The sequence below is a fragment of the Tenrec ecaudatus genome, chromosome 11, assembly GCF_050624435.1.
Source record: "Tenrec ecaudatus isolate mTenEca1 chromosome 11, mTenEca1.hap1, whole genome shotgun sequence".
Lineage (NCBI taxonomy): Eukaryota > Metazoa > Chordata > Mammalia > Afrosoricida > Tenrecidae > Tenrec > Tenrec ecaudatus.
Window position 1 is genome coordinate 143,347,006 of NC_134540.1, and position 13,217 is coordinate 143,360,222.

Here is a 13,217-nt window from a genome sequence, read left to right on the forward strand (position 1 = left end):
CTATTTCTGAGGGGTTTATCTGTCCTGGATTCCACGTGTCAAAAGCTCTTAACTGTATCAATGTACATATTCCAGTCTAGCTGGATTTTTTAGGTAGAACTGGGCTCATCATTGTGGGGAGAGGAAGCATCCAAGAACTAGAGGAGTGTTGTATATTCTGTTGGTGATATATCGCACCCTGGGTGATTTGTCCCTTCCCTGTGACCCTTTGTGAGGGGATGTCCAATTGTTTACACATGGGCTTTCAGTCTCTACTCTGACCCCTCTTTTTTTTTTTTTTAACTGTTGTCGAGTCGTTTATTGAGAGGGAATGTCCATTTTAATCTTCCTGGGCTGGTTTTTTAATTTTTTTCTTTTTCTTAGTGCTGTTGCTCTTGCTGCTAGCAGCCGCCTCCTCGTCTGACCCCTCTTATTCATATGGATGTAATTGTTTGCTTTTCATCTTCTAATACCTGACCCTGTGAACACCTCATGACCACACAGGCTGGTGTGCTTCTTAAATACTAGCTTGGTGTTTTCCTGCTAGATGGCTGCTTGTTTAAGTTCAAGAATTTAAGACCTGCAACACTATATCTTTCAATAGCTAGGTACCACTAGCACAGAGAGGGAAGTCTGAGTGACCTCTATGTGTTTAAATTTTCTCAGATTCAACTTGTGTCTCAGCATGTGGTCTATTTTTGAATATGTGCCATATGCTCTTGAAAATGTTTTAATAATTTTACATTTGGGTGGAAAGATTTAAAAATGTCTATCAGGTAGTCAAATTGTAGAATTTAGTTCTGTAACTGCCTTGTTAAGCTCACATCCCAGTGATCTATCTTTCTTGGCAAGCTCTATTTTAAAATGAACTACTATGATTGTTGAGACGGATTTCTTTTTCATCTTTTGGAGCATTTGATGGACAAATTTCATGTCTCTCACTGAGGGGATATATACTCATTATGCACAATCTTTCTTGGTCTATTGATACCTTGATTATTATATAGTGCCCAGAATTATATCTTATTATGGCTTGCACATTAAGATAAATTTTGTCAGAAATTAGGATGGCAAACCCTACTTTTTGTGAATTTATTTTTATTTATTTTTTTTTATAAAGCTGGGTTTCTTTTAAAATATTATTTGACCCTTTTCTTGTCCAGAAAGACTCTTTGTTCTCTGTTATATTGATAAATTGTTTGGCTGCGTAGAGGATTCGTGGGTTGGCCTAGTTCTCTTTCAAATATCAGAAGTTACTCCTTTCTCTCTTCTTGTGAATGGTATTTGCTGATAGGTCTGAGCATATTCTTATCTGAGTATCTTTATATGTGACTGCCTCCTACTCCCCCCATCCACCCTGAGTACCTTTTTGGATTTTATTCTTTTCCTTAGTATTGGATATTTTAATTATTATATGCCTTGGCAAATTCTTCCTGGGGTTCAGTCTAGTTGGTGTCCTCTGGGTTCCTGAATGGTTGCCTGATTCTCATTCATTAAGTTGGGGAAGTTTTCTTCCAGAAATCCCCTTGCTGTTTTTGCAGTTGACATCTTTGTTTTGTTTTGTACTGGTATTCCAATGATTAGAATGTTTTTACTTATCATAGCATTGGACATTGATTTCAAGTTTTCTTTGGCTTCTTTGGTTATCTTGTTTGATTGCCTTTCCCATTTATAGAAGACTCTCTGGTCATTCTTAAGTCCACCGATCCACCACTTTGCTTCTTCTAGTCTGTTGATGAGATTTGTTAACTTGTTATTAGCTTCTGTTACCTTGACCCTTAGTTCTTGTATTTCCTTTGGTGCATGGCTTGATCTCCTCAATTGTTTCATTCTTTTTTCTATATTGCCTCCATCAGTCCCTGTAGGACTCCAAGCAGCATTCTATAGATTTCTCTCTTTGGTAGATCATCTTCTGCTTCTTCTATGCCTAATGTTATGCTCAGGACTTCTTCCAGCATTGTTTCTTCTGTTTTTATGCAGAGGTTGATGAGGAAGGCTGCTGTCTGCATGACATTTTGGAAGCTTGGCACAATTTTTCCATAAGTCAAAGACCCTTGAACTTCACTTTGGGAATCTGGTAGGAATGCTTCTGAAAACTGCTGGTAGCCAATGGTGCTGGAGATATTGGCTACCACTTTATATCATGGTGGTTTCACACTCTACCTGGCTACCTGGGTTTCTCTTTTTTCTAGGGAAAGTTAGAGGGCCCTGCACAGAACATGGCCTGGTTGTGGACTGCAAGGGCAATACTGTGTAGTCTGTTTGGGTGAGTGGGTGCAATGACTTTGTGGCCAGCAATAGAGGCCTGCAGCGGTAGGCAGGACACAGAGAAGGGCCAGGACGGGCTGACATTGTACCCACGAATCCAGCCTGGGCCAACAAAGGAGCCACAGAACCAGAGCTGGTCAACTGATTAGTAGTGAGTCTAGGGGCAGTTGATGACGGTGAGTGTGCAGCCTGGGAGGCCCTATTGAAGGGTCTTTGTGGATGGGACTGCCTGGCAGTAGGGCTGTGAGGCTGGCGTGGGCCTGAGGAGGAGCCAAACGGTGGGTAGTGGTCCTAGAAGTGAGGTGCTGGTCCAAGGCTGGCTCAGTGGAGAACCTGGCATGGAAGCAGTGGGGCCAAGGTATTCCCACAGAAGAGCCACAGGGTTGAGGTCAACCAAGCAGGAGAGCCATGTGGCTGGTGCCAGCCTGGTGAAGGCGCTGTGAATTTTGGAATGGTCTAGTAAAGACATTGCATGTCTGAGAGCAGCCTGTTGTGGAAATAACAAAGCCCAGGAGATCCACAAAGGAACCGTTAGATCAAGGTCAGCCTAGTAGGGGAGCCGAGGAGCCAGAACAGACCTGTGAGCTGGAGGTGAGTCCATACTGGACCAGTGGGGCTGTTTTGAGACCAGGGAAGAACCTTGGGGGAGGAGGGCGTGGGGCCTGGTGAGTCCCAGTGGGGAAGCTGGAAGACAGTGATTGGCCTGGCAGAGGAGCCGTGAGTCCATGGTGTCAAGCTGGGGGACCATGGAGCTGAGGTGGGCCTACAGGAGAGTCACAGGTCTGGGGGTGGCCCAGAGAGTAAGCTATTGAACTGAGACAGACCTGCAGTAGGGCCATGATGTCAGGGGCGACCTAATAGAAGGGACACACGCTCAAAACAATCTGATTCTGGCCGCAGCATCAAGCAATGCTGTCAGCCTCTGGAGAGATTCGGCTGCTGGGTTACGCATCGCAGTGGATGGCAATCAGGCTTCTGGAGGAGTCCATTTGTGGCTGTGGATGCCATGTTCTGATGACTGGAGGGCTCCTACCATGGAGGCACAGGCCGCAGTCCAAAGGTGAGTGAGTCTCTGGGAATGTGGGAGCACAAGGCACTGTGGAGTGATTAAAAGGGGTCTGCCAACAGCTGGAAGCACCCAGCAGACAGTGGGGAAGTTTTCCAGGCATGGCATGGGAAGCTCCATGTATATGGTGGCAAGGCTTTGGACATGGTGAGACAAGCTGTGTGCAGATGGAAGAATAGTCCCAAGAGGGGCAGGGAGCCACAAGCCAACAGCAGTGGTATGGAGGTTCAGCCATGGCTCCAAACAGTGTGATGGTCAGGCAGGTGCTGATCACAAAGGGATCTGCAATGGCACGAGCAGCCTAGGCTAGGGTGACCTTTGAATCTGGCTGCAGATCTCTAGGTGTGGTGGGGTTGGGGTGGTGGTGGTGGAGGTCAATTCCAGGCATGTGGAAGAGCTACAAGTTGGCCATTATACTGTGATCCCCAGACTCACCCATTGCTACAGAACTTCCAATGCAAGCTGCTTACCTGGATACCCTCTCACGCTACTGGTCTTTCAATTAACTGCTTTTAAGTCAGTCACTTGTATTGATTGTAAAGTATGCACATGACTGGACATACTTTGTGTGCAAAATTTTTTTCAATACTGTATTTTTACTTTGAACTTGCTTGGCCGATATATAATTGAATGGACTCTGTGTTTCCACTTAACTCTCGCCTCAATACAAAAAGAGTTGTTCTGATAATATGCCTTGCATGATGCTCATCTTCTTGAATGGACTGTGGAAGATAACGGTGCACAAACACTGGTGGGGAGGCCTGAAAATGGTGCAGTGGAGTGTGTAGGGCCTTAAAAGGTTGTCTTCAAACAACCAGTCATCTAGCAAGGAATCCTCTACGTTCACATGGAAGAAATACTCTAGCATGTGTAACCTGAATATGTTGAAGGAAAAGGTGTCAAAGCTAAAATTGTAACCAGCCAGTTGTGAACGTTTTGAAGTACAGAGGAAACCTAAAACTCATCTGCAAGTCAGGATGGCCACCTGAGATTGAAAATATTTCTTCCGTAATGTTTGGATTTTGTTGATGAATTCTTTTTATGACTTTTCTTACTTATTGTTTGCATCTTTACTGAAATGTGTTTGAAGTGTGTTTGGCTATTGCATTGTACAATGAAGTGATTACGACCCGTAATAATCTTACTCTGTTTAGAAAATACAAAAGGAGGAGCTATGGAAGGAAAGTGGTTTGCTCCTTAAGCAAAGGGGCAGGTCCACCACCTTCCACAGTTTACGGCTCATGGAGAATGCGGAAGCTCAGCCATGGGAGCTGATGAAGCAATGGCTGGCGTGCCACTCCACCTGAGATAAATGGACTCTTGCTTCTTATTCCCTGACTAAAGCTACAGAAGGGATCAGTCTGCAAACTTAGCAATTAATTCATGCTCCCAGCTTCCTCATCTCACCTAGAGAGAGGTCAACTGAGTCCACAAGGAAGAAACACACCATCATCTGTCAATGAAGGATTGCAAATCACATGATTTGAAGTCGAAGGAAGGATTAGTATCAAAGCCTAAATTGTGAGAATCCAGTTTGCAGACAATTAGTGGGAACCCAAGGTACATTTGTGGGAACTGCATAGGAAATGCCTTCTGGTGACCGCCAACTATTCTTTTATCCATAATCGAGGGAGGGGAAGCGGGAAGTGGTTAATGAAAAGAGTGCTTTGGAGAGATGAACATAGAAGATCACAGGAATACACCTGGCTCAAACAGTTAAAACGTTGTCAGTTTATCCCGGCGCTGAGAAACACTGGACCTGATCTGGTTTTCAACATTTTCTGTATTTTAGTTTTGTATTGTTTTCATTTGTTCATATTGATCTCAGTGGTGTCATGTCATTGGGGTCACCCCCTTGAAGATTGTTATATGTCTTTCTGTATATGAAACCCAGGATTGATTAATATATAGGGACAGCAAATAGACTAAGGGTTTTAATAGGGGGTGGGTACAGTGGTGGTTGTGGGTGGGGGACTAAAAGGACAGGATATCAAGGCATCCAGGAAGAAAAAGAATGTTTGGAAAATTATTTTGGTAGCAGTTTTACAATATTGCTTGATGTGGCTGAATTATGGAATGATATTATATATGTATTCATTCCCACTAAATGATTGGTTTGAAGGGTAATATCAGAAAAAGGTTAGACCATTTATGCACATTTAAAACCTAAAAAAGAATTCAAACAACTGTAATTTAAAAAGAAAGGACTAACCTAAATTTTAAAATGATTTAATATTGAATTTAAAAATAAAAAGCTTTTAATGTTAAGAAGAGAATTTTCACTGTTCATATCTCTATATGCATCCATGTAACAAAGTTGGGCTGAAAAGATTTTTGCTTATTGATGGATATTCCAATTGTTTAAAGGGGATTTTGATGTATGTTTGCTTTGCACTCTAATAAATCAAAGAAATGGTGAAATACAAAATAGCTAATTAGGAAATATTAAACAACACAATGTGAAAAGTTATACTGAGATGTGCAAAATCCAGGACCTAGAAACCAAAAGAAAATAATACAGTTAGCATTTCTCAGGCATAAATAATTAAAGGACACACATTCTCACAAGCTTCCTTTTGCAATATTTAAGGATTCTATGTACTAAATATTGAATGATTCAAAAAGCATCGCAGTAAGATGTAAAACCAGTCATTGTACAAAAAAACTGGTCAATATTCAACCACATCATGAAGTAGCATACAATCAAGAACCAGTGATATTGAAGAGAGAATTTTTAACTGCACTGAAAGCATTGAGTAAAAAAAAGGTTTCAAGAACCGACACAAAATTAATTCAATCTTTTCAACAAAGTAATGCAACCTTGGGAATTGCTTACTTGACTAAATCAAGAAATTTGGAGGACAGATAATGGGCCAACCAAATTGAAAACATCCATATCTGTGGATCTCTTCTTTCAAAGAAATGTCATACAGTGGAAAACTAGAAAAAACAAATATCATTAATATCACACAAAAGTAAAAATTTCCTGAAGAAAATTAAAAGAGAGTTGAAGCAGTACATAGATCAGACACAACCATAACTTCATAAGAGAATTCAGAAGAGTATACGGAAAGAGAAACATCATTGCTGATACCAGATTTATTTTCATTGAAAGAAATTATTTTATAGACTATTCCAAGTATTTGATAGTGTGGATAATAACAAAACATGGATAACATTGCAGGTTATAGGACTCCCAGACACTGAATTTTGCTCATCACAACCTTTATGCAGACCTGTAAGCATTTATGTGAGCAGAACAAAGGACTCCTGCAGGGCTTAAAATGGGTGTATGCTTTCACCCTAGTTATTAATCTGTTTGCTGAAAAAATAATCTGAGGAACCTGCCATATGAAAAGAACTGGGAGTCAAGATTGGAGGAAAACTCACAGACAACTTGTGATGTACAGATAACACAATTTTGCTCTAAGTCAGTGGTTTTCAATCTGTGGGTCGCGACCCCTTTGAGAGTTGACCAACCCTTTCACAGGGTCGCCTGATTCAAAACAGTAGCAAAATTACAGTTATGAAATAGCAACGAAAATAATTTTATGGTTGGGGGATCACCACAACATGAGTTATAAAAGGGTCTCCTCATTAGGAAGGTTGAGAACCAGTGCTCTAAGTAAACATGACTTAAAACACTTACTGATGTAGTGCAAAGACTTTGGTATTCACTATAGACAATACCACAATCTAAAGAAAACAAAACTCCTCATGACTAGACCAAGAGCAAAATAATGAAAAATATAGACGAGCTTTATTTCATTTTACCTTATACCACAATCAATTCTGATGTAAATAGTTAAGAAATCTAAACAAAGCAAAGCAAAACAAAATATTACATTGGGCAAATTGGCTGCAAAAAAACACCTCTTTAAAGTGTAAAAAGGCACTTTATTACCTGGGAGGGTAAGCTATGCCTGTATCAATTTTATCTCACTTCCATCTGGTCAATGTTGTCTCATAATGACTCTATATGACGACTCTATCGACTCTAAGCTGCCCCTCTTGTGAGTTTTGAGACTGTTTATGGAAGTAGAGACCCTCGTTTGCTGGGAGTTTCAAACCGATGACCTCATAGATGGCTGAATTACCACTATGCAGACAGTTCATTTGACCCAAGGAATCATATTTTTCAAGGAATCATATTTTCTATCACTTACTGCACATCGTCAAGTTGGACATTGAATAAGGAAGACTAAAGTGAGTTGATGGATTTGAATCATAGTGTGGCCAAATAATATTAATTATGCCATGGACTACTGGAAAACGAATCAATCCGTTTGGAGGAAGCAGAGCAGGCATGCGGTTGGAAAGGAAAATGGCAGGGTTGGGTCTCATGCACTTGCACTTGCTATCTGGAGGGGCTAGTGCTTGAGAAAGGCGTCATGCGCAATAAAGTGGAGCATCGGGGACAAAGAGGATCAGCACTGTGGTGTACTGACAGAGGGACAAATATGGGACAAAAAGAACAGCAATTATGAGCATGGCATTGATTGGGCAATGTTTTGTTCTATGGTGTCTTCAATAACAGTGAATTAAAACTATCTATATGGGATCAAACACCAAATAATGTTTACCATGTGTATTCTAACTGCCTTAATATAAAGACACTACATTTTTTTTGTTTCCTCCCCTAAAATATTTGTAAGAAATTTTTGGCTACTCTCCATAATTAGCAAGTATAACTAGAGAAATGATCTTTTGAAAAATGTGAGTTGTCTTTTCTTAATACCACTGCTTTACAGATCCTTGGTGTTCACAGCAGTGATGCTCCATAGATTAATTAGTGACAATTAAGTAAGTTCTGATAAACGAATACCCATGCAATCGTGTTGTTTCTGTTAGGTGCTTTCTACTCAGGTCTCCCCCATATACAATGGAATGAAACACTGCCCAGTCCTCCACCATCCTCACAATTGTTTTATTTGAGCCCATTGTCAGGGCCAGTGTGTCAGTTCATCTTGTCAAAGCATAATGAAGGGCCCTTGAATTCCCATTCTGCTCAATACTATCTATAGTTTGTTATGCTCCACACCGTCAAGTAGTTTTTCACTGTTCATAAAACACAAGTAACTATCTTGATAGTATTCTCTAAATCATGCTATATCACTCATATTATGCTATATCACTCATTGCATGTTCTCTTCTGACTCTTGCCTGACTTTTGGTAGTACACTGTCTATAGATACATCCACCCACCCCCTATTTTATTAATTTCCACCAATAGTTTTATTGGCATATAATTCACTGATCATACAATTCAATAGGTCAATCGCATTAAGAAGTTTTGATATATATTTTTCAACATCTTCTGGAGAATTTGACTTTTATCCATTCTTTCATATCATCTTCTGAATCCAATGGCTGGCATCTCACCTCCTGTCAATACTCTGCTACACTGCTGCAGACACTGTTGAGTGGTCCTCAGCAAAATTTTACTTGCATACATTATTCATGCTATTTTTTGATCTTATGCATTCTGTTAAGTCTCCTTTCTTGTAATGGATACAAATATTAAGCTATTCCAGTCACTTGGCCAGGTAGCTGTTTTCTATATTTTTCAGCATAGATGAGGGAGTGTTTCTCTTGCTTCACAATCTTGTTCAAATATCTCAATTGGTATTTCATCCAGTTACATATTACAATGAGTATACTCTTTTTTTTAATCCTCTTATCAGGGGATTGTACAAATTCTTATCACAATCCATACCCCCATCCATGATGTCAAACATATTTGTACATTTGTTGCCATCATTATTCACAAAACACTTGCTTTCTACTTGAACCCTTGATGTCAGCTCCTCATTTTTGTTCTCTCTCGACTCTCCCACCCCTCATGAACACTTGATAATTTATAAATTATTATTATTTTGTTATAACTTACACCATCTAATGTCTCCATTCACCCACTTTTCTGTTTTCAAGCCCCATGGAGGAGTTTATATGTAGATCATTGTAATTGGTACCCCCTTTCTACCCAACCCTCCCTCCATCCTCCAGGTATCACCATATTCACCACTGATCCTGAAGGGATTATCTGTCCTGGAATCCCTGTGTTCCAGTTCCTTTCTGTACCAATGTACATGGTCTGGTCTAGCCAGATTTGTAAGGTAGAATTGGGATCATGATAGTGGGGGAAAGAAGCATTTAAGAACTAGAGGAAAGTTTTATGTTTTATCATTGCTACCCTGCACCCTGACTGGCTCATTTCCTCTCCGTGACCCTCTGTAAGGAGGTATCCAGTTGCCTACAGAAGGGCTTTGGGTCTTCAGTCCGGACTCACCCTAATTTACAATGATATGGTTTTGTGTTCACTGATGCATGATACCTGGTCCCTTTGATACCTCGTTGTCACACAGGCTGGTGTGGTTCTTCCATGTGGACTTTGTTGCTTCTGAGTTAGATGGCTGCTTGTTTAACTTCAAGCCTTTAAGACCATACTTATGCAACACAAGAATACTTTGTTCCATTAAATTGGCATTCCATGATGCACACCTGCCAAACACGATCACTGAAGACAAATGTGTGCATAAGCAAATGTGGTGAAGAAAGCTGATGGTGCCCGGCTATCAAAAGATATAGGATATATATTTAACAATGTGCCTTTACATATTTTTACTGGAAAAGTCAAATATTGAAATCATATTTCACAGTTTATTAAATAAGATCATAAAAAGGAAAGTAAGTAAATTTTAATTATATATTTCAATGATAAAAATTCTATATACTATTCAAATTTTAGCAATCACAATGTTAAAGAATTGAGAAACGAAGGGATTTGAAAAGCATTAGAGTTTAAAACTATGATAAATCCCTTGGGATACCATTTGGTAATAGTAAAATTAAAGCTACAAATACAATATTGTTTAGAAATCCTATTTCATTTAATCATATGATTAGGAATGTATATAGTTTTTAGTAGTACCATTTTTGTACTGTTTTAATTGGTGATAACAATAAGCAGCTTAAACTCCCCAGACTAATCTGAAATAATTTTAGGATAATAATTTAGTAGTCACAGAACAAAATATCAACAATGTATTCTTGTGTCATAGATGGAGGACAGAACTAAAGAGTTCATGCAAATTTCATCTGCTCTGTTCCCTGTGAAAAAGAATATACATTTCTCCAATCCCAGTTAATGCTGAGCTAGGAAATGCACACAACAGGGGAAAGTGCCAAGCATGTTTGATAGCATGGAGAAAATGAGGACTTCAGGTGTTCTCTTATACAGACGTATTCCCAAGAGTAATTCTAACAGACAAAGGCAAACGTGTCTCACACCTTTTTCAACTTTTACCATTTGATCTAACAACTCAGTGCCCCTATGGTTGGATTGTGAAAGGGAAATAAATAGATGGTGAATCTTTTTAATTAAATGCCTGTTCAGGGCAACCACAATTATTTAAAAGGTAGTCCCCCTTAGCAAGCATAGGGACATACAGCGGTAATACATGTTTTTTAAAAAGGACCCACAATAGTACAATGATTAAGAGCTCAATCGCTAACTGAAGATTGGAATCTGGAATCGACCCAAAGACATGGCAGGAAAAACACTTGGAAATATAATCTGATAAAGTTAGGCTAAAAACCCTATGTGACAGTTCAAGTCTGTCACACATGGTCATTGTGAACTCTAATTGGATCAAGGGCACTTAACAAAAGAACAATATATATATTTTTTAAATTATGTTTAAAAGGAGCAAAAACCTTTACCATGGAATTATTCCAACTTGGTGAGTGAAATCCAAAATATTTCAAAGTCCAGCTCCTCCAAACTATTTTCCAATGGTTATGATCTTGTGGGTATAGATCCACAGGACCTTCTTCCAAGGCTGTGTTTGCACCAGTTTGTTTGCATCTTTCTCTGCACCTGTTGTTGTTAGATGCCATTGAATAGGTTTCAATAGCCACCGAATGCACAGCATAACAAAACACTGCCCGGTCCTATGCCATCCTCCCAATTGTTCCTATGCTTAAGCCCATTGTGGCAGGCATGTGTCAATCCATCTTCTTGAGAGCCTTTCTTTTTCTTTTGTTTTCATTTTTAGTTGCTCCTCCTCCAAATTGTCAAGCATGATTTCCTTCTCCAAGGACAGGTTTAACCACACAACATGCCCAAAGTTTGTAAGATGAAGTCTACACATTTGCTTCTAAGGAGCACTCTTGCTGTACTTCTTCCAAGACAGAGAAGATACCCCTTTTAGCAGTCCATGGTACTTTCACTATTCTTCTCCAGCCCCACAATTCAAATCCTTCTATTTTTCTTCACTCTTCTTTGTTAAATGTCGAACTTTCCCATGCATGTGAGGAAATGGAAAATACCATGATTTGGGTCAGGCACACCTTATTCCTCAACAGTAATGCCCTTGCTTCTCAATATTCAAAAGAGGTCTTGCGCAGCAGTCTTACCCAATGCAACTCATATTGTGATCTCTTGACTGATGTTTCCATGAGCTTCTGTTGTGGCTCCAAGCAAGACACATCCTTGACTATGTCAATAGTTCCTCCACTTATCAGCATGCTCTCTATTGGTTCCAGTTGTCAGGTTTGGGGACTTGTTCATATAGAGTTGTAATCTGTATCACAATCCTTGATCTACATGAGCAAATTCGCCTTCTCACTTTCACCAAGCAAGGTGGTGTCATCTGTGTATCACAGATTCTTAATAAGCCTTCCTCCAATCCTGATGCCACATTCCTTTTCATATAAGCCCACTTCTCAGAGTCTACATGGCATGCAGGTACAATCAACTGCCCAGTGCTCCTTCTGCTAGATTGAAAAATTAAGAGGCAAGGAGGCCAATATTGAGAGTCCGGGTGCTAGACATAGAATTCCAGTGTACTAAGGCCTGTGGTTCAGAGCTTCCCTTGTGATTTTTCACCCCCAGGATGATTCAAGGGATCACTGAGATGCTCAAAGTTCATTGTATCTGCCCACAGGAAGATTCTGCTAATCCCTCACCAGGTCCATTAGAACATTGTCTACTGCCCCTTGCTGAGCCCGAGACCCTAGGTCCAAACTAGCCACAAGAGCTCGCATTGGAGCTCCCCTCCCTGGTGCCCACTCAGTATGTTCATCCGTGGGCTTTTCATCTCCCCCACTGTCCAGGAACAGGGCTATCATATCAGCCACCCCCATTCCCCAGATCACAAATTGCAGACCTGTGCAGGAGAGAGCTGGGAGTGACACAGGAGGGCTGTTGGGAGAACTCAGACCCTGTGGGCCTCAAACCCACTGGGCCAATTAACCCATCTTCCCTGGGGGACAGCATGGCACCGCTTTGATACCAGGGCACCCTACAAACCTCTTAAAACAAAAAGAACTTTCATTTTGAGTCTGTGTTCCTTTACTAAACATTGAAAGTAAGCCATCACAAACCTGGTTCATTAACAGAGCTTTAACATAAAAAAGCATAAAAACCCAACAGGAGTTAAAAGCCTCAGACCAAAACTGGTTTTGCCTCTTTTGGGCATGGGAATGGAAGTTTTTGAAAGACTGACAAAAATCCACTCAACAGCAAGTCAATGAAACAAGCCTTCCTTACCTTGATCCCTAGGGTACTTAGGTAGGCAACAGTAATACACCCCCACCCCTACTTGACCACCTCCCCCATCTCCATGCGCTCTGACCTGATCCACCAGAGGCACACTCTCTCAAGACAACTCACTCACTCACTAGAATACAGCTCTCACAGCCATATGATACAACAAAACTTCCCCTAGACTGAATCTCAACCCTTCTCTGATATTCTCTAGGACCACAAGCAATAAAACATTATGCCACCCAGCCCTGGCCCTACATAATGCTCAGGGTTGACAAGGGACTCGTTGGATTCACTATACTCCTCCTTTACCCCAACCACGATAACCTCTAGAATCTGCTCCCTTCACATCAA